Below are 21,457 nucleotides of genomic sequence, written 5' to 3' on the forward strand. Positions count from 1 at the left end.
TTGGAATTGCTAGGCCAACGTATATACGCATTTTAGATTTTAATAGGGTGTCCAAATGCCTTCCAAAGAGATTGTATCAATTTATAATCTATGAAAGTGCATGAGGGTTATTTTGAAGAAATGCCTGACAGGATGTGAGGACTGGCTGGATTAGGAAGGGAAAGCAGACTCAAACTTCAAACTCTTAGGTCTGAGTGATTTCAAGAATGATGTCACGTTTGACAGGCACAGGAAGTTTGAAGAGAACGTGGTTTAAGGGGAAAACAAAAAAAAAAAAAAAGCGAGGAAAGATAAAAGAATAAAAGGCCAAAGACTGAGTCTCTAGGCTCCCTATGGTAAGAAAGCAGAAAGAAAAGCCATCAAAGGGAACAGAGGATGCACCATCAGAAACGTAGGAGGACAAATCTACAAGGAATGAGTTCTAAGGAGAGGCTAATCCTTGTGACATGGCACAGAGGCGAGGAATAAAAGATAGCTTTGGATCTAGCGATCAGAAAATCACTAGTAACCTTTGAGAATACAGTTTCAGCTTGGGGAACTGGGAGAGAGAGGAAGTGATTTGAAAAAAAAAAAAGAAGAAGAAGAAGAAGAAAAGAAAACAGATCAGTCATTCCAAAAAGTTGGTAATGAAAAGAAAAGGAAATGCTGCATAATACATCCTCCTGCCCAGCTAAGGGACATCATTAGGAATTCCTATATTTGGATCTTGCTGCCTTTTCAGGCTACAAGAGGTCGCTGATGACTTAGCGACAGTCCCAGGGGAGTAGGCACGGAAGCTTTCATTAGCTTAGAGGGAAGGAGAGAAGGGAACTAATGCAGAAATCAGACAGCGGAGTTGGCTACTTCACAGGTCTGCCCTGTTCAAACTGCCAACCCAATTAAATAAAGGGCGTTCGTATACACAATGTACTGCCACCCATCCACATGGTGACTACACGACCGTATATAATGACAGGGAAAGATGTCTCCAATGTTTTTAGATTAAAGACGGGTTGTAAAAAAAGGCATGTTTGTGTAACCTCGTGCATACAAAGTTGCATTCATTTTCGTATCTAATATTAGACCTAAGACCGTTCACCAGGTGTTAACAGTGATTGTCTCTCGGTGGTGGGATTAAGGGTGATTTGAGTTTCCTGCTTTGTATCCTTCTCAATTATTTGAATTGTAAATGTTTCTCCTTACGCTTAATCAATAAAGGCATTTTAAGTGCATTCCTGGCCTCAGGCTTTGTCCACTGGACTGGACAAACACAGATGGTGGAGGAAAAGAGATGCCAGTAAGGCTTGACAGGACATTTTTCCAGAAAGATTGTCAGGACAAATGAGTCACAGCTAGAAATAAGATAACACAGATCATTTTGACAAGGACAGGCTTTTTAAAAAAAAAAAACTGTGCCTGCAGCATGTGGAATTTCCCAGGGCCAGGGATCGAACTGGCACCACAGCAGCAATCCAAGCCATAGTAGTGACAATGCTGGATCCACAACCACTGAGCTAGCAGGGAACACCTTTTTTTTAAAATGATGAACTTGTAATAGTTTGTTCTTATGTCAAAATCAAAATCCTAATCAAAGAGAGCTACCTCATGCCCTAAAAGCAGACTTCGTGGATACTTCATGCTAATTCTGACAGATGTTCAGGAAGTTACCAAAACTGAACCCCAGGTACACATCTCAAAAATTCAGTGATAGCAGACACTTGTCTTATGAGGTAGCATTCATTTCTCAGGTTCGTGTGAGAAAATAACCAGTACCTTAAGAAAATGAACCCACAAGTTCTAAGAGGAATTCTATGCAATGCTACCAGTAAAGGGACTGTCTATACCAGAACAAAGTCACCTTAATCACCTGCTTCATCTGCCTCCTTCAGGAAGTCCTGTAAATGGCCACGCTTCCTCCCCCAACAATCCAGATATAATTTACTGAAAAATATCAAAGGATCTTGGCAGACCCTTCCCCCTTCTATCCACATGTGGAAAAGGGAGACAGGGTAAACCGGTCACTTAATAATTTGCTGAAGACGTGAGGGGTTAAAAGGATCACAATTTTCCGTCAAATAGCTTCTACTTAAATATAGATTTTCTTAAGAAGCTCCTTCACAAAGAATCCTTTTTAACCTGCTCTCATCAATATTCAAAAGGTAACAGCCAGCCGTCATCACCTGATGCCTACAGTAGATTTACGGGTATGTCAAAAACTGTTAATCATGTGGGCCTTTGATTAATCCACTTTAATTATCTCCATGGTCTACATGGCAAACCCAAGTGGATTTTCATTATGAAGGAAGAATCATTATATAATTGCCAGTGATGCAAAATTAATGAGGATAAGTCAAGTCTGAGGGTAGACTAGCGTGGAAAGCAAACGCTGTAACAGGTGTTTAGTCAAAGTAATTTCCAAACTTCAGGACTGATCTTCCTTTGGCTTTTGATAAAGCACAACCAGAGTCCTGGGAACTGTGAAGAAAAATATTACCCACTCAAATGGATTCAGATCACATAATTGCCCCTGAATTGCACGTATGTCTATTGAAAGAATATATACAAATACCTCATAGCAAAGTGATGACTTTCAGTTTTTAAGTGCTTGCCTGATTACTTATTCAACCAAAGGGGTGGGAGAGCAAGTTAATGAGCAATTGAGAATCCTTCTTGGGACCAATTAATGCTGCAAAAAAGCAAAAGTACACCCACATTTCTACCACATAGGCCTATTTTGGAGGTACACTCCCTCTCGAAGCCCTTCTTCCACTCAGCTTTCTTGGAGCTACAGCATAAAGGAAACTGCATCCAGATATATGCTCTTTTAATCCAAGCAGCAATCATTTGTCTTGGTTATCCAGGTACTTACAGAAGTCAGAAATGTACGAGTAGGGGTTGGTAGATGCAAACTATTACATTTAGAATGCAGGGGAATGAGGTCCTACTGTGGAGCACAGGAAAATATGTCCTATCTCTTGGGGAAGAACAAGATGGAAAAGTATTTTTAAAGGTGTGTGTGTGTGTGTGTGTGTGTGTGTGTGTGTGTGTGTGTGTATGAGACTGGGTCACTATGCTCTGCAGCAGAAATTGACACAACACTATAACTCAACTATACTCTAATTTTAAAAAGCAAAAAAGAGGAGTTCCCGTCATGGCGCAGTGGTTAACGAATCCGACTAGGAACCATGAGGTTGCGGGTTCGGTCCCTGCCCTTGCTCAGTGGGTTAACGATCCGGCGTTGCCGTGAGCTGTGGTGTAGGTTGCAGACGCGGCTCGGATCCCGCGTTGCTGTGGCTCTGGCGTAGGCCGGTGGCTACAGCTCCAATTGGACCCCTAGCCTGGGAACCTCCATATGCCGCGGGAGTGGCCCAAGAAATAGCAACAATAAAAACAACAACAACAAAAAGACAAAAGACCAAAAAAAAAAAAAAAAAAAAAAAAAAGCAAAAAAGAAATGTATGAGTTATCCTTGATGTTTCCATGTCCCTCATTCCCAATATTTACTTACTTACTTATTTTGTCTTTTTAGGGCTGCACCCGTGGCATATGGAAGTTCCCAGGCTAGGGATCTAATCAGAGCTGCAGCTACCGACCTACACCACAGGCACAGCAATGTGAGGACCGAGCCAGGTCTGCGACCTACACCACAGCTCACAGCAACACCAGATCCTTAACCCACTGAGCGAGGTCAGGGATCAAACCCGCGTCCTCATGACTAGTCCAGTTCCTTAACCGCTGAGCCATGAAGGAAATTCCTCCCGTTACTTAATCCATTTAAATAGTGTTGATTTTACCTACTAGGCATCTTTTGAATTCATATCTGCTTTTCTGCAATTCTACTAGCAACAACCTAGTCAAAGTTTTTAACATTTTTCATCCAAACCTGTATAACCAACTTCTACATGACATCTCTTGGATCGTTTAAAGTCAGCATCTCTGAAAACAGAATTGATGGTAACAGTTCCCAACCGTACCTAGCCTTACGTGGTCCGCCTCCAGTGTTCCCTCTTAGTAAATGGAACCACTAACCAGCCAGTTATGTAAGACAGAAAACTGGATGTAATCCTCAAATCACTCCTCTCCTTCCATACACAATTAAAATCAAATTTACCTCCTAAATGTGCTTAAGGCTTTCTTCTTCTCTCCAGTCTACCACCACTATCATTACACTCCAAAAATAGGAACATCTGAATACTCTAGAAGGCTCTAATTTGCCTACTCATAGCAATCCCCAACCCCAAGTTACTTATATATCCAAAAGGGAAATTTTTTTTGAGTTATTTTTTTAATTTATTTGGCTTTATAGGGGTGCAGCATATGAAGGTTCCCAGACTAGGGGTCAAATTGGAGCTACAACTGCCAGGCTACACCACAGCTCACAGCAATGCAGGACCCTAGCCATGTCTGCGACCTACACCGCAGCTCACAGCAATGCCAGATCCTTAACCCACTGAGCGAGGCCAGGGATCGAACCTGCAACCTCGTGGTTCCTAGTCGGATTCATTAACCACTGTGCCGCGATGGGAACTCCCAGTAGTTCTTTTTTTTTTAATTTTACAGCCACATCCTCAGAATATGAAAGGTCCTGGGTCAGGGAGGGAAGATGAGCTACAGTTGTGGCAACACCAGATTCTTTAAGCCACCACACAGGGCAGGAGATCAAACCTGTACCTCCACAGCGACCCTTGTTGCTGCAGGCAAATACTTACTCCACTGTGCCACAGGAAAGAAACCCTCATGAAATTAACTTTAGTCCCTCCTCCTCCTGTTTCTGACCCCAATTGAATCATGGGTGTCTTCAGGACCATCACATCGTACGAGTCCTGGAAAGCTATGCAAGTTGCCATCGATGGGGTGACAACCCCTGCAGTTGGCAAGCACACAACCTGGTAGAAATCCTGATTTCACCTCATCCTTGTTTCATCAGGGAAAGCTTCCCTGACCTCCACAATGAGGCAACCACCAGGTAACTTCCTATTTACCATCTATCTTTACAGTTTTGACATTTGGCAATTATATGATTAGGTTTCCTCTTCCCCAATGTCTAGATGATGGATAAGTGTGTGAGGGCGTTACTTGTCCTGTTTATTGTTTTATACCCAGCATCTAGTAGAGGGCTTGGTATACAGAAAGGGGAGCAAAAATATTTATGTTGATTCAAGATGGGAAGAGAGGGGTAGGTAAGAGAAGCAGAAAAGAGGATTTCCCATCATGGCTCAGCAGTAACGAACGCAACAAGTATCCATGAGGACAAGGGTACAATCCCTGGCCTCGTTCAGTAGGCTAAGGATCTGGCATTACTGTGAACTATGGCTGGCAGTGGCAGGCGCCTACCCTGAAAACTTCCATATACTGCAGGTATGACCCTAAAAAGACCAAAATAAAAAAGAGAGAGAGAGAGAGAGAGGAAAGAGAGAAGCAGAAAAGAGTTGTCCTTACACTTTTTTAAATGTCTTCAAATCCTGTTGATTTCATTTTAATCATCACCATCTATAAACCTTGTTGGTGTAACACTGGGTTTCTACCTGGTTGGCCATCTCTCCAGCAGCTCCTCTGGAGAGCAGCTGATAGTAGCAAGTCGCCAGGCCTCTCTACGCCCAGTGTGTTACTTGGATGGGTGGAGTTCTCTGGGGTCTCTTGGTTCTCCTCTAGCTGACTTGGCTCTTATTTTGACCCACGCTCTTCCTAGGCTGGCAGTGAAAACAAATATTATTAGTCATGTTTCTCTTAGCTTTCCTGAATGGGTAAGAGAGGTTTAGCATCTGAACGTTGGCACGGTCTCTGCACTGGCATTGGAAGGGGGCCATCCTCTCCCTCCTTTCTTCGGAGCTCCTGAGTGGTTGTTCGGTGCTTACAATCAACGGTTCCCCATTAAGGGCTGGTTGTTTTATGCTTATGGCTGGTTGTAGCATATCTGTACTAAACTCGTATGGTTTGCTGGTAACCTCAAGCCAAGGTGGAGCCTACAAGTGGTCTGTGGGTCGCTGCGTTCCTGATCTCTCTCTCCATACCTCCCTGAGGACAATGAGGAGCCATTAGGTCATCAAGACAATGCTCCAGCCACTGGTAGCAGAGCAGTGGCTTAGGCATCCTAAAGCACTGCTCCTGACACCCCTCACATCCAGTCCAGCATTCATCACTTTTTTTTTTTTTTTTTTTTTGTCTTTTTGCCATTTCTTGGGCCGCTTCCACGGCATATGGAAGTTCCCAGGCTGGGGGTCAAATTGGAGCTGTAGCTGCCAGCCTACACCAGAGCCACAGCAACTCGGGATCTGAGCCGCGTCTGCGACCTACACCACAGCTCACAGCAACGCCGGATCACTAACCCACTGAGCAAGGGCAGGGATCGAACCCGCAACCTCATGGTTCCTAGTCAGATTTGTTAACCACTGAGCCACGACGGAACTTCCAGCATTCATCATCTTTGTCACTGCCCTCACCACTGGTGTTTCTTCTTATTGTTTTACACCTTATGGCACTAGATCACCAGTTTAGTAGAAAAGGATATAATTCCGGAAAAGTGAGATGAAAGAGATGAATGGGACAAGGTATGGGGGAACGAGTGTGAGGCTCCCATTTTCCCCGCATCTCCGTATGTTCCCCAACCCAGAAGCTCCACCTTTCCTCTTGGCTTGAGAATATAACTTCACCTACCTCTAACTGCAAGTTTCTAATGGATCTATATATTTCATTGTGGCATATTCTAAATATTTGTAATGATTCCTTATTACTTCTCAAAGGCTTATTTTTTTTTATTTATTTTTTTTTTTGTCTTTTTGCCATTTCTTGGGCTACTCCTGCAGCATATGAAGGTTCCCATGCTAGGGGTCAAATCAGAGCTGTAGCCGCCGGCCTATGTCAGAGCCACAGCAACACAGGATCCGAGCCGCATCTGCAACCTACACCACAGCTCACGGCAACGCCCACCGGATCCTTAGCCCACTGAGCAAGGGTAGGGATCGAACCCGCAACCTCATGGTTCTTAGTCAGATTCATTAACCACTGCGCCACGACGGGAACTCCTCAAAGGCATTCCTTAAATTAATATCCTTAAAGATTAGGAGGTTCACGTCCAATGGAAATAGAAGCGAGTCAGGTAAAGTATCAACAACTCTCTACTAAAAAGTACTGAGCACATATGGTAAGCACATAATGAATAAAGTAATTATTACTCTCACTCTCATTCACTGTTACAGATTTTCACTAATCCAATGGATTTGAAAATCAGTGTAATATACCAAAAACAGGTGTAAGAGATTTTGTTAACATTCAATAATCACTCATAATAAAATCTCTCAACAAACTAGAAATAAAAGGGAATTTCCTCAGTCTGATAAATGGCCTCAACCCCTCCCCCTCCCCCAAAAAAATAGCTACACATAGCCTCATACAAAATGGTGAAAAATTGGCTTATCTGCTTAAGGATTCTTCAAGGATGTCTACTGTCACCACTACTACGCACTGATCAGGAGGTCCTGATCAGTGGAAAAATGCCAATAAAAGGAACTAAAATACATATAGAATGGGAAGTAATTGGAGTTCCCATCGTGGCACAGTGGAAACGAATCCACTGTGGTTATGGGTTGGATCCCTGGCCTCGCTCAGTGGGTTAAGGATCTGGAATTGCCGTGAGCTGTGGTGTAGGTCACAGATGCAGCTCGGATCTGGCGTTGTTGTGGCTCTGGTGGAGCCCAGCAGCTATAGCTCCAATTGGACTCCTGGCCTGGGAACCTCCATATGCCGTGGGTGCAGCCCTAAAAAGACAAAAGACAAAAAAAAAAAAAGAAAGAAAGAAAGAAAAAAGAATGGAAAGTAATTAATAATACTGTCCCTATTCACCGATGTCATGAATTTCTACTTATAAAATTCCAAGAAACCCATAAAAGTAGCTCCTAGAACTAGTGAGTTTGGCAAGGTCACAAGATACAAGGTCCACATACAGAAATTATATTTCTATTAGAAGAAAGTAAAAATTCAAAATTTAAAATACCATTAAAACATACTTAAGAGATAAATCCAACTAAACACATCCAGTATGTATAGGCTGTAAACTAGAAAACACTGATGAGAGAAATCAAAGAATACCTAAATAAATGGAGATTTGGGTTTATTGGGAACAGAGACGCAATACTGTTAAAATGTTAATTCTCCCCAAATTGATAATTATAATTCCAAGCAAAATGCCAATAGGCTTTTAAAAAAATAGAAGTCAACAAGCCAATTCTAAAATGCATATGGAAAAGAAGAGGAATTGAATCGCCAAAACAGTTTTAAAGAAGAACAACGTTGGAAGACTCATGCTATTCAATTTGATGACTCACTATCAAGATACAGGAATTATGAGAGTGTGGCATACTGGTGAAAAGATAGACAAATAGATGAACAGTGCAGAAACAAACCCATAAATACATGGTAAACTCATTTTTTGTCACGGCAATCCAATACATAAAAAAAGGAACTTTGATCCATATCTCCGTACCTGATACTATATTAAAAATTTGCTTGAAATGGACCACAGACCTATATATAAAACCTAAAACTATATGAAACTATGAGAAAATCTTTAAAGATTTAATAAGCTCAAAAAAGCACGAACCATTAAAAATGGATAAATTAGATTCCATCAAAATTAAAAACTTCTCAAAATGCATTGTTCAGAAAATGAAATGGCAAGCTACAGACCAGGGAGAAAATACTTGCAATGTGCATATCTGATAATGTACAGGCGAGCAAAATACATAAAGAACTACAAAATCACAAAGAAAACCACGAGTCCAATTTTTCTGATGGGCGAAAGATTTGAGGAAAATTTTATATACAGAAGAAGATGGCAAATAAACACATGAAAGACAATCATATATTAAAGAAAAACAAATTAAAACCACAACATACTACCATACAACATTAGAGTTATTCAAATTTCGAAAACGGACAATATCAAGTGCTTACCAAGATGCAGAGCAATTGGGGTATTTTTATGGGAACACAAAATGACAGAGCTACTTTGGGAAACAATTTAGCAGTTTCTCATACAATTAAGTATGCACTTCGCATATGACTCAACAATTCCACGTATACATATTTAGCTTCACACAAAAATCTATATGAGTGTTCACAGCAGCTTTACACATAATCACCCCAAACCCAACACAATCCAAATCTCTGTCACTGGTTGAATGGATAAACAATCTGTATTACACCCATACAGTGGAATCCTACTCAGCAATGAAAATGAAATTACTCATACCTGCAGAAAGGTGGATGGATTTTAGCTGCATTATGCTGAACAAAAGAAGCCATACGCAAAAGACCATATGATTCCATTAATACGGCAGTGTAGAAAAGGCACAGCAGTAGGTACAGAAAACAAATCAGTATTTCTTGCAGGCTGGAGTTTGCAGGGGATCGATTACAAAGAGGCAGGCATGAGGGAATTTTCTACATTTGATTATGGGGGTTACCTGACTATACATGTCTGTCAAGGCTTAAAGAACTGTACACTAACAAGAGTGAACATTTCCATATGTAAAATATGCCCCAATAAGCGAATTAACAACAAGACAGTCCTGAGGTCATCCAGTTTCTAGGTCCTATCGCTCTTGGTATCAGTGATATTTAAGACATTTTTTTTTTTAATTTTCCCACTGTACAGCAAGGGGGTCAGGTTATCCTTACATGTATACATTACAATTCTTTGTTTTTTATGGTCACACCCAAGGGCTATGGAAGTTCCCAGGCCAGGGATGGAATCTGAGCCTCAACTGAGACCTGCAATACAATGGGCCAGGAATCAAACCTGAGCCTCCGCAGGGACCCTAGCCAGTACAGTCAGACTCTCTTTCATTTTTTAAAGTTTTATTGAAGTCTCGTTGATTTACAAATTGTCATAATTTCTGCTGTACAACAAAGTGATCCAGTACACACATCCATTCTCTTTCAGAGTCTTTTCCCACATAGATTATCAGAGTATTTTGTAAGAGGTCCCTGTGCCAATCTCCAGTCCATGCCTCCCCAACACTCAACCTATTAAGTTTGTTTTCAAAGTCTGAGTCTGTTTCTGTTCTGCAAAATAGGTTCATCTTGCAGTTGGATTCTTAACCCACTGTGCCACAGTGGGAACTCCTAAGACAATCTTTATGAAACAAGTATTCCACTTTTTTTCTTTTCAGGACTAACTAGAATTAGGTGATTATTTGAGACCCTCTAGGCATTCATGATGATTGTCTATTGTCTCTTAACTGTTACCTCAAGGAACTACTGAAATGATTCAGGGCATCTATTCAACTAGCAAAGTTCAAGGCCAATGATAGGCACTGGTTTCGATTCTTTTTCAACACAGCAAAATCCTTTTCCTTCCTAAAAGGAAATCGTACATAAAACTCCACTATGGGAGAAGATAAAGTGCATTCTACTTCGTGTCCGAGAGTAAGTAATTAAAATGCTGAGACAAAGAGAATAGTGCGAGAGCACAGACCTTGGAATCATACAGACCAAGCTTTGAATACAGGTTTCTGCTTAAAAATGTGGCTTTGAGGGGGTTCCCACCATGGTGCAGTGGGTTCATGATCTAGCTTGTCTCTGAGGAGGCAGGGCTTTGATGCTCAGCCTGGTACAATTGGTTAAGGATCCGGCATTACCGCAGCTGCGGCTTGGATTCAATCCCTGGCCCAGGAACTTCCATATACCGCGGGGGCAGCCATAAAAAAAATTTTTTTTTTAATTTAAATGTGTTTTGGATATATCATTAAATATTCTAGACCCTCTATTTCCTCTTCTATAAAATGAAGAGAGCACCTGTCTTATAGGTTACTCGGAAATTAGAAGTGATATACGGAAGGTGACCAGCACAGTATTTATTGCCAACTTTGTTGAGATACAGTTTATATATAACTGTGTAAGTTCAGGGCATACAATGTGTTGATTTGTTACACATACATTGTGAAATGATTACCACCATAGCATTAGCTAACAGCTCCATCACCTCACATAATTACTGTATCATTTTTTTGGTAGCAAGAATGTTTAAGATCTACTTAGCAACTTTCTCGTACATAATACGTTTTTTGTTTTTGTTCTGTGGATTTTTTTTTTCTTTTTTTTTTCTTTTCTTTTTTTTTGGGGGGGGGAGTATTTTTAGGTCTGCACCTGCAGCATATGGAATTTCCTGGGCTAGGGGTAGAATGGGATCTGCAGCTGCCAGCCTAAACCACAGCCGCAACAACACGTGATCCAAGCTACATCTGTAACCTACACCAAGGCTCACAGCAATGCCGGATCCTTAACCCACTGGGCTAGGACAGGAATCGAACCTGAGTCCTCATGAATACTAATAAGGTTCATTAAAGCTGAGCCACAATGGAAACTAACTATAATACAGAATTTTTGTCTATAATCACCATGCTGTACATTAGACCCCTGGAACTATTTCTAATTGAAAGTCTGTAGTCTTTAAACAACATTTCCCCATGTTCTCCACTCCGTGACAACCAGCATTCAATTCTATTTCTATGAGTTTGGCTTCCTTAGATTCAACAATAAGTAAGATAATACAATACCTATTTTTCCTTATCTGACCTATTTCACTCAGCATAATGCCCTCAAGTTCCATCCATGTTACTGCAAATAACAGGATTTCCCTCTTTCTCAAGGCTGAATAATGTTTCATTGTGTGTGTGTGTGACATTTTCTTTATCCCTTCATCCTTTGACAGACACTTAGGTTGTTTCCTTGTCTGGACTACAGTCAATCATGCTGCACTGGACCTAGGGTAAAGATCTCTCTTCCAGGTCCTATTTGGATTTCCATTGGCTATATACCAAAGGGCACTTGAAGGATCATATGGTAGTTTTATTTTTAATTTTGAGGTACCTCCTTACTGCTTGCATTAATGTACATTCCTGCCAAGAGAGCACAAGGGTTTCCTTCTTTCCACACCCCCAGTAGCGTTTGTTATCTCTTGCCTTTTTTTTTTTTTGTCTTTTTTTTTTTTTTTTTTTTTTTTTTGCCATTTCTTGGGCCGCTTCCCGCGGCATATGGAGGTTCCCAGGCTAGGGGTCAAATCAGAGCTGTAGCCTCTGGCCTACACCAGAGCCACAGCAACACGGGATCCGAGCCGCGTCTGCGACCTACTCCACAGCTCACAGCAACGCCAGATCAGACTGTTAACCCACTGAGTAAGGGCAGGGACCGAATCCACAACCTCATGGTTCCTAGTCAGATTCGTTAACCACTGTGCCACGACGGGAACTCCATCTCTTGTCTTTTTGATGATAGACATCCTAAAAGGTGCTACCAAGCAAAAGGAGGTGCATAGGAGCCAAGGCTCTCAAATCTGCCTTCCTGATCCAGGGCTCAGTCACACTCTTTATGAGTTGGGGAAGGAGGGTTGGTATACAGAAATGCTGGCAGGGCAGGTTTTGATTGGAGAGCTCTGGAACTTGGCCATTTATGGTAAGGTATGGTAAAGGGGCTTCAGCACCCATATTCCTGAACAATGGACTTTTCCCTTCTTTTTTTTTTTTTTATAATTTTTTTTTTATTTTCCCACTGGACAGCAAGGGGGTCAGGTTATCCTTACATGTATACATTACAATTACATTTTTCCCCCACCCTTTCTTCTGTTGTGACATGAGTATCTAGACAAAGTTCTCAATGCTATTCAGCAGGATCTCCTTGTAAATCTATTCTAAGTTGTGTCTGATAAGCCCAAGCTCCCGATCCCTCCCACTCCCTCCCCCTCCCATCAGGCAGCCACAAGTCTCTTCTCCAAGTCCATGATTTTCTTTTCTGAGGAGAGGTTCATTTGTGATGGATATTAGATTCCAGTTATAAGTGATATCATATGGTATTTGTCTTTGTCTTTCTGGCTCACTTCACTCAGTATGAGATTCTCTAGTTCCATCCATGTTGCTGCAAATGGCATTATGTCATTCTTTTTTATGGCTGAGTAGTATTCCATTGTGTATATATACCATATGACTCTTCCCTTCTTAAAGGGTACCAGCATTCAGATTCTAATCATGTTCCAAACCTCTGGTTCCATGGTGCTAAAGAATCTTTGGTTCCTGGTGTTGAGAACAAAATGTCCTCCTCCGAGCATGCTTTGGCTGAAGGACTAGTGGTTTTGCTCTTTGATCTCTGAAAAATAATTCAGCATCGAGTGAGAAACAGGACAGGGCCACTTTGGGCTGGTTTGGCAATTACATAGGTATGAAATGATATCTCATTGTGCTTTCGATTGGCATTTCCTTGATGATGAGTGATGTTGAACATTTCTCCATGTACCTGTTGACCATCCGTATGTCTTCTTTGGGAAAAGGTCTATTCAGGTCTTATGCCCATCTTTTAATCAAACTGTTTATTTGCTATTGAGTTGTATGAGTTCATTATATATTTTGGCTGTTAATCCCGTATCAGATATATGATTCTCAAGTATCTTCTCCCATTCCATGGGTTGTCTTTTATTTCCTTTGTTTCTTTTGCTTCCAGGAGAATATAAAATATAGTCTGTTCTTCTTGTCTATATCGTCTACCCCTCAGCAACTGTCACCTTATTTTTACTTATGTCAGTTAGAGCCTAGGTTTCTTCTTCAACTTCAATTCAAACAATATCCCACTGGAACCAGTGAAGCTATCTTTGTCCAAGAGAGGCTGTGTTCTCTGACTTCACCTTCAGAGTTAAATTTCTCTAACATGCAATTCCAATCTGAAAAAGAACTGCCAACCTTCCATATGTCCCATAGCTCTAGGGGACCATTAAGGCATCTAGTGATATCATACTACTACTTTCTGATCCATAAAATGAGCACAAACTCATACATACACGTATGTTTAAATACCAACAAAAACTCTATCATATTCAAGAAATAAAGACAACCATGACTGTCAAAGAAGAATCTCCATCTCATATAGCATGGCAAGGAGTATCAAGAATACAAAGGATATGATAAAGCAAGCATGTAGGTTGCCTTGCCACTGATCCACAGGTGTCAAAATGAGACAAGACTCATATCAGAGTAAGACAGTTTAGAACTCACAGTACAGCAAACAGCAGGAGAGTCAACCTAACAATGCTGTTCCCCAGGCCTCCAAGTCTCTCGCACAGGGTTTTGGGATCAGACAAATGGAATCTATACATATAGACACACTGCATCTAAAGAACCCAGGGTTGAGGGTTAGCATGTTTTAGAGCAAGCAGTAAACAAACCAGTCCCTTGCTTACGCTCACCCCTCAGAAAACAAAGAATTATCATAGACGGTATGGTCTTAATCAACTTAATTGCCCATATGACTGACTACAGAAATTGTCCAGTATCAGAACAGCTAAGCTTTGTAGCTTGACACGCTCAGCAGTGATGTTTAGTGACTCTTGAGGCCATGGCAGACTCCTTCTCATATGGAGGCTTCCAGCCTGGGAGTCTAATGGGAGCTGTTGCCACCGGCCTATGCCAGAGTCACATCTATGACCCACACCACAGCTCATGGCAATGCTGGATCCTTAACCCCCTGAGTGAGGCCAGGGATCGAACCCGCAACCTCATGGTTCCTAGTCAGATTCATTTCCACTGTGCCACGACAGGAACTCCCAGACTGCTTCTCTTAACAATTACCAGAGCTGGAGTTCCCATCGTGGTGCAGTGGTTAACTAATTAGACTAAGAACCATGAGGTTGTGGGTTCGATCCCTGGCCTTGCTCAGTGGGTTAAGGATCCAGCGTTGCTGTGAGCTGTGGTGTGGGTTGCAGACGCGGCTCGGATCCCGTGTTGTTGTGGCTGTGGTGTAGGCCAGTGGCTACAGCTCCGATTCGACCCCTAGCCTGGGAACCTCCATATGCCACAGGAGCAGCTCAAGAAAAGGCAAAAAGACCAAAAAAAAAAAAAAAAATTACCAGAGCTTACAATCCAGGTATCAGTTCCTTATACCATATATTTTCAAGAGGAAATTAATCTAACTAGCAACCAGAACATAGCTCTACTCTTAAGCTAAAATCGATTCCCGCCTTGCCATTGTCAGTCATAAACAAACATTTCCCCAATTACTCATAGTTTTGGCTCTGGATATTTATGGTCAATAAGCCAGAACTAAAACTAGGATAGTAACACCAGCAAAATGAAAGGCTAGGAACCTTTCACAGGAAGGTTGAATAGGACTTCACTCTCCCAACAGAAACATTAAGCAACAACTGGAGGCTAGCTAAAATAATTTTATAGGAACTCTGGAAATCAATCAAAAAATCTACAGCAACCAAGCCAATGCACAATCAAGAAAATGTCACATTCATAATGGTCGGAACCTTCAAGGAATATTTACTCATACTTGCTCCACCCCTCCCTGTTCAGAAATGGTACAGTTTGGGGTAGGTGGTAGTCTGGTCCTCAGGTCCTGTCCTTGAACTAGAGAACACAGTATATGTAATTTGCAATTTGCTAACCTTTCTGGGGGCTTCCTAAGGGAATGGTGTCTCTTTCCCGTAATTTGGATCTTAGACAAACAAAAAATGGCAAAGGTTAGACCAAACTATGAAAATCTGCAGGAAACAGTATGCACAGTATGATAGCTGCAGATAAACTTCATACTCACAGATGCCAAGGGCAAGAGATTATGAAGAGAAAAATAAAAGAACAGCTATAGCTGTGAGAAGAAGGGACATGACTGAAAGGAAAATTAAAATATTTAAAAGCAGCTGTGCATAAGAGGGAACTGTAAAAAGCAAACACACACAGGCCCTAGACAGACAAATGCTGAGAAAATAATTGAGAAGACCTTAAGTCTTCATCTAGGCTGACCTCAAGGCTCAGAACATGTCCTAATAATTAATGAATGTCTTCCCCTGAACAAAGCCAAACCGCAAAGACTGGGAGATGTGGTCATTTTTACAAATGACCAATTTTGAAAAGATCACAGCTGTACAAAGAAATGGGAAAATAGAGCTCATTCAAGGAACATAAGAAATTTACAGAAACTACCCCGAAGAAAAATAGGCATTGGACTTACTAGAAAAAGACTAAAATAACAGTCTTAGGAGTTCCCGCAACAGCAACATCTTCTCAGATCCACCTCTCAGAGTATTGACAACAACAACAAAAAAAATAAACAAATGGGACCTAATCAAACTTCAAAGTTTCTGCACAGCAAAGGAAATCCTAAACAACACAAAAAGGCAACCCACAGAATGGGAGAAAATCTTTGCAAGTTAATCAACTGACAAGGGATTAATCTCCAGAATTTATAAACACCTTCTGCAGCTCCATACCAAAAAAACAAACAAGCCTATCAGAAAATGGGCAGAAGATCTAAAGAGACAATTCTCCAAAGAAGACATACAGATGGCCGAGAAACACATGAAAAGATGTTCAACATCACTCATTATTAGAGACATGCAAATCAAAACCACTCTGAGGTACCACCTTACACCAGCCAGAATGGCCATCATCCAAAAATCTACAAACAGTAAGTGCTGGAGAGGGTGTGGAGAAAAAGGAACCCTGGTACACTGTTGGTGGGATTGTAGATTGGTGCAACCACTGTGGAAAGCAGTATGGAGATTCCTCAGAAAACTAAACATAGAACTACCATTTGATCCAGCAATCCCACTCCTGGGCATCTACCCAGAGAAAACCACGACTCGCAAAGACACATGTACTCTGATGTTCATTGCAGCACTATTTACAATAGCCAAGACTTGGAAACAACCTAAATGTCCATTGACAGAGGAGTGGATCCAGAAGAGGTGGTACATATACACAATGGAATATTACTCAGCCATTAAAAAGAACGAAATACCAGCATTTTTTGCAACATGGATGGACCTAAAAACTATCATGCTAAGTGAAGTCAGCCATACAATGAGACACCAACATTAAATGCTTTCATGGACATGAGAAAAAAGGACAGACTGAACTTCTTTGCAGAACAGATGCTGACTCACAGACATTGAAAAACTTATGGTCTCCGGAGGAGACAGTTTGGGGGGTGGGGAGATGTGCCTGGGCTGTGGGATGGAAATCCTGTGAAATCAGATTGTTATGATCATTATACAACTACAGATGTGATAAATTCAGTTGAGTAATAAAAAAAAATAAAATAAAAAAATAAAAGACAAAGACAAATCTAGAAAGGAACAACAAAAAAGTGAGTCATCACATGCAAAGGATCTTCGATAAGATTATAAGTAAATTTGTCAGCAGAATTCTTGCAGACTAGCAGCAGTAGGATGTACGCACATATACATACACACCAAAAGAGAAATACTGTCAAGTGAAAACTCTAAATCTAACAAAAATGTCCCTCAAAAATGAAAGACAGGGAGTTATCTAGTGAACTAGTGGTTAAGGATCTGATGTTGTCACTTCTGTGGCCAAGGTTCGATCCTAGCCTGAGAACATCCAAGTGCCATGGGCAAGGCCAATGTATGTGTATGTGTGTGTGTATTTATATATATATGCACATATGAGGGCTAAATGAAGACATTTCCAAATCCACCAAAGCTGGTGTTCATTACCATTAGGTGCGCCTTATATAAAATGCTAAAGGAGTCCTTAGCATTGGAATGCAAGGAATTTAGATATGAACTTGAAGCCATATGAAAATACTTTCTCCAGAAAATATAAATGCACAATGAAACAGTATTTTAAAAATTTTTTTCAATAAAAATTAACACTGATTCTTCTCAAGCGCTCCCAAAAACCTGAAGAGCAGGAAATACTTTCCAATTTATTCTCAGCACAGCATTACCCTGATATTAAAGCCAGACAAAGATACCACAAGAAAACTACAGATCATTATTCCTAATGAATATTGATACAAATAATCCTCATCAAAATACTGTCAAATCAAATTCAGCAGCACATTAAAAAGGATTATAACACGACCAAGCAGACTTTATTCCTGGGAGTAAGTATGATTCACCAGACCAAAAAAAAAAGAAAAAAAAAAAAAAAGAGGGGGTAATACACCTTATCAACAAAAAGGACAAAACCACATGATTATCTCAAGGACTGCAGGGGGAAAAAAAAGTATTTCTGCATGATTTCATGATATAAAACCTACTGTATAATGAAGTGTAGAATATCTCATGCAATTTATTGAATACTGTACTCAAAGTGAAAAACACTCTACAGTGTATCACTTGTTTATCCAGCATCACAGCAGAGTATGTAGTACATACATATCACTAACCCAGGAAAAGATCAAGAGTCAAAATTGAAAGTGTGTTTTCTATTGAATATATGCTGCTTTAACTCCATTGTAAAGCTGAAAACACAATTTGTACCAGTTTAAGTTAGGGACCATCTGTAAAAGGAAAACACTTCAACATAATAAAGACCAAATATGAAAAACCCATTCTGAGATCACAATGTTAAGACGGAAAGCTTTCCCTCCAAGATCAGACAAAAGACAAGGATGCCCGCCAAATCTATTCAACACAGTATTGGGAAGTCCTAGCCACAGCAAACCGGCAAGTAAAAGAAATAAAAGGCATCCAAATTGGAAAGCAATAAAGAAAACTGTCTCTTAGTAGCTGACATGATCTTATATATAGAAAACACTAAAGAAGCCACCAAAAAACTGTTAGAATAAATGAATTCAATGAAGTTTTAGGATATAAAATCAACATACAAAGATTATTTCCATTTCTATACATTAACAATGAATGAACTACCTGAAAGAGAATAGAGAAAACAATCCCATTTACAACTGACACAAAACAATAAAATACTTAGGAATAAATTTAACCAAGGTGAAAGACTTTTATGCTGAAAACTATAAGACATTGATGCATAAAATTGAAGAAGGCACAAATAAATAGAAAGATATCCTCTGTTCATAGATTAGAAGAATTTTTTTTTTGTCTTTTGTCTTTTTGTCTTTTGTTGTTGTTGCTATTTCTTGGGCTGCTCCCGCGTCATATGGAGGTTCCCAGGCTAGGGGTCGAATCGGAGCTGTAGCCACCGGCCTACGCCAGAGCCACAGCAACGCGGGATCCGAGCCGCGTCTGCAACCTACACCACAGCTCACGGCAACGCCGGATCGTTAACCCACTGAGCAAGGGCAGGGACCGAACCCGCAACCTCATGGTTCCTAGTCGGATTCGTTAACCACTGCGCCACGACGGGAACTCCAGAAGAATATTTTTAAATGCCCATACTACAGAAAGCAATCTACAGATTCAATACAACCTCCATCAAAATTCCAATAGAATTTTCCCAAAAATAGAGAAAAAGATCCTAAAATTTGTATGGATTCCATACAAAAGATCCCAAATACTCAAGGCAATCTTGAGAAAGAACAAAGCTGTAGGCATCACACTTCTTGGTTTCAAACTCTATCACCAACTCATAGTAATCTACACAGTATGGTACTGGGATAGAAACAGACACATAGACCAATGGAGCAGAATAAAGAGCCCACAAATGGACCTACACATACAGGTTTGTTGTTTTTAACATAATCACTATACTGAGGAACTGGTAGATTGCAAATGGGTCTTCTATTTGTAAGGACCCAATAGGGTACTAGGAGAATTTCAAGTCCCAGTGATTTCACCTTCACATCAAAACGGCTGAGTTAGAAACTAAAGAGAGACCCTAGTGCACGAAACATGGAAATGCTCTTCCTTGGCACTGCCTACGGAGGTGGCAGCCATCTCCCACCTGGCATGATGGTGGCTCCGAGACCCCTCCTGAAGCCCAAGACTGATACAAAGAGGACTGAGAAGTTCAACCGGCACCAGTCAGAGCAACATGTCAAAATTAAGCAGAACTGGCGGAAACCCAGAGGCATTGACAACAGGGTGCGTAGAAGGTTCAAGGGCCAGATCTTGATGCCCAATATTGGTTATGGGAACAACAAGAAAACAAAGCACAGGCTTCTGGAAGTTTCTGGTACACAATGTAAAGGAGCTTGAAGGGCTGTGGATGTGCAACAAGTCTTAACTGTGCTGGGACTGCTCACAACATCTCTTCCAAGAACCGCAAAAGCCATTGCAGAGAGAGCGGCCCAGCTGGCCATCAGGGTCACCCATCCCAACACCAGTCTGCACCATGAAGAAAATGAATAGACAGGAGTTCCTGTTGTTGTGGCTCAGTGGGTTAAGAACCCAACTAGTGTCCAGGAGGATGCTGGTTTGATCCCTGGCCTCAGTAGATTTACGGATCCAGCATCGCCACAAGCTGTGGCAGAGACGGCTCAGACCCTGAGCTGAAATGAATAGTGGGCTTGTGTGCACATTGTATCTGTGTTCATAAAACCATGAAACTTGAAAAAAAAAAGAAATATGGAAATATTCTTGCCTACTTTTAGAATAAAGTTAGTAATTACAAAGAAGACAATGTGATTACGTTCCTGACATTAAGATGAATGGTCCCCAGAGCTTCCTCTGGACTCAAAAGTATCTTCTCAGAAGGGCTAACCTCCAGTCCCAACCCTGCTTCTTCAAGGCATTGAGTACTGTTTCTTTTAGGCAGTCATTGGGTCACCTGGACCCCAGGCGAGGCCAAGCTCTGAGGGCAATTCCTTTGGCAGTGATTTATTTATAATACCCTGTGATTATTTCTGCTTCAGGGCTCCCATCATCCAGAGCATTTTATCTGAGCATTAGGGCACACATTTGCCCTGAATCTATATATCAGCATCTCTCTCTCCAAAACACACCACCACCACGACCACCCCCACCAACAAAATACTATCATATCAACTTTCACTACTCATGTCTTAAAACATGGCATCCCGATCCAGTAAAACTGAAAGCCCACAGAAAACCACCATCAGTGTAGACAGTTAAGTCCTGAGTAAGAGGACGAACACAGATGAAAAACAAGAACCTAAGAGTCCAGTCCAAAGCCTCTTAATAAACAGACTTCATGTAGGGAAGGTTTTCAATAGCTTTTAAAACCTCCCACTCTCACTCTTGCTGCCCACACCTTCCACCACATAAGGATGCACTCGTCTTCTCAACAATATTTAACTAACAGATGATATCATTTCCAGAGAAGCACTGACATTTGAACAGAGGGGTTTTTATTTAATTTTAAAAAATAATTTAATGCTCTTGGCCCCCTAGCAGCAAAAGAAACAGAAGGCTAATGGCAAATACTTATACCATCAAGAGGTTGCCTAATGAATTGATGCTATTTCTACCAACCCCTCAGCTTTTATTTCTTGGTACAACATCTGAAAAAGACCAAAAGATTATGGCCTCAGAAAGAAAACTATACAGCTTCACTTTTTTAAAGTGAGTTATATGCGGGTTTCAGCCGTGTCCTTTAGATTTTTCTCCAAGATAAAGGGTCTCATTATTTAGAGCCATGTGTTTTGTGAGTCATGTCAATGTCGTGGACTCTTGTTTATTTCATCTCTGCATGTATACTGCGAGAGACACCAAAATCCAAATGGTTCCCAGGAAGGGCTATCCCCAGGCAGAATCAGGAAATAGGGCAAGTTTGTCTTCTCTTCCTTCTCTCTCCCTTCACGAAGGTCT

General features: G+C 41.0%; 1 protein-coding gene and 1 pseudogene across 1 annotated transcript in view; one reads left to right on the plus strand and one right to left on the minus strand.

Moving 5' to 3' along the window:
• Window positions 1–21,457, minus strand: part of LOC146394761 (uncharacterized) — a 278,255-nt gene that overhangs the window by 110,778 nt on the left and 146,020 nt on the right. The window lies entirely within an intron of this gene.
• Window positions 19,640–20,038, plus strand: LOC100625590 (large ribosomal subunit protein eL32 pseudogene; annotated as a pseudogene).

This window comes from Sus scrofa, chromosome X, assembly GCF_054392235.1.
Source record: "Sus scrofa isolate SSC_HxYL_T2T_F1_AM1 chromosome X, Sscrofa_HxYL_maternal_Yorkshire_Landrace_v2.0, whole genome shotgun sequence".
Taxonomy (NCBI): domain Eukaryota; kingdom Metazoa; phylum Chordata; class Mammalia; order Artiodactyla; family Suidae; genus Sus; species Sus scrofa.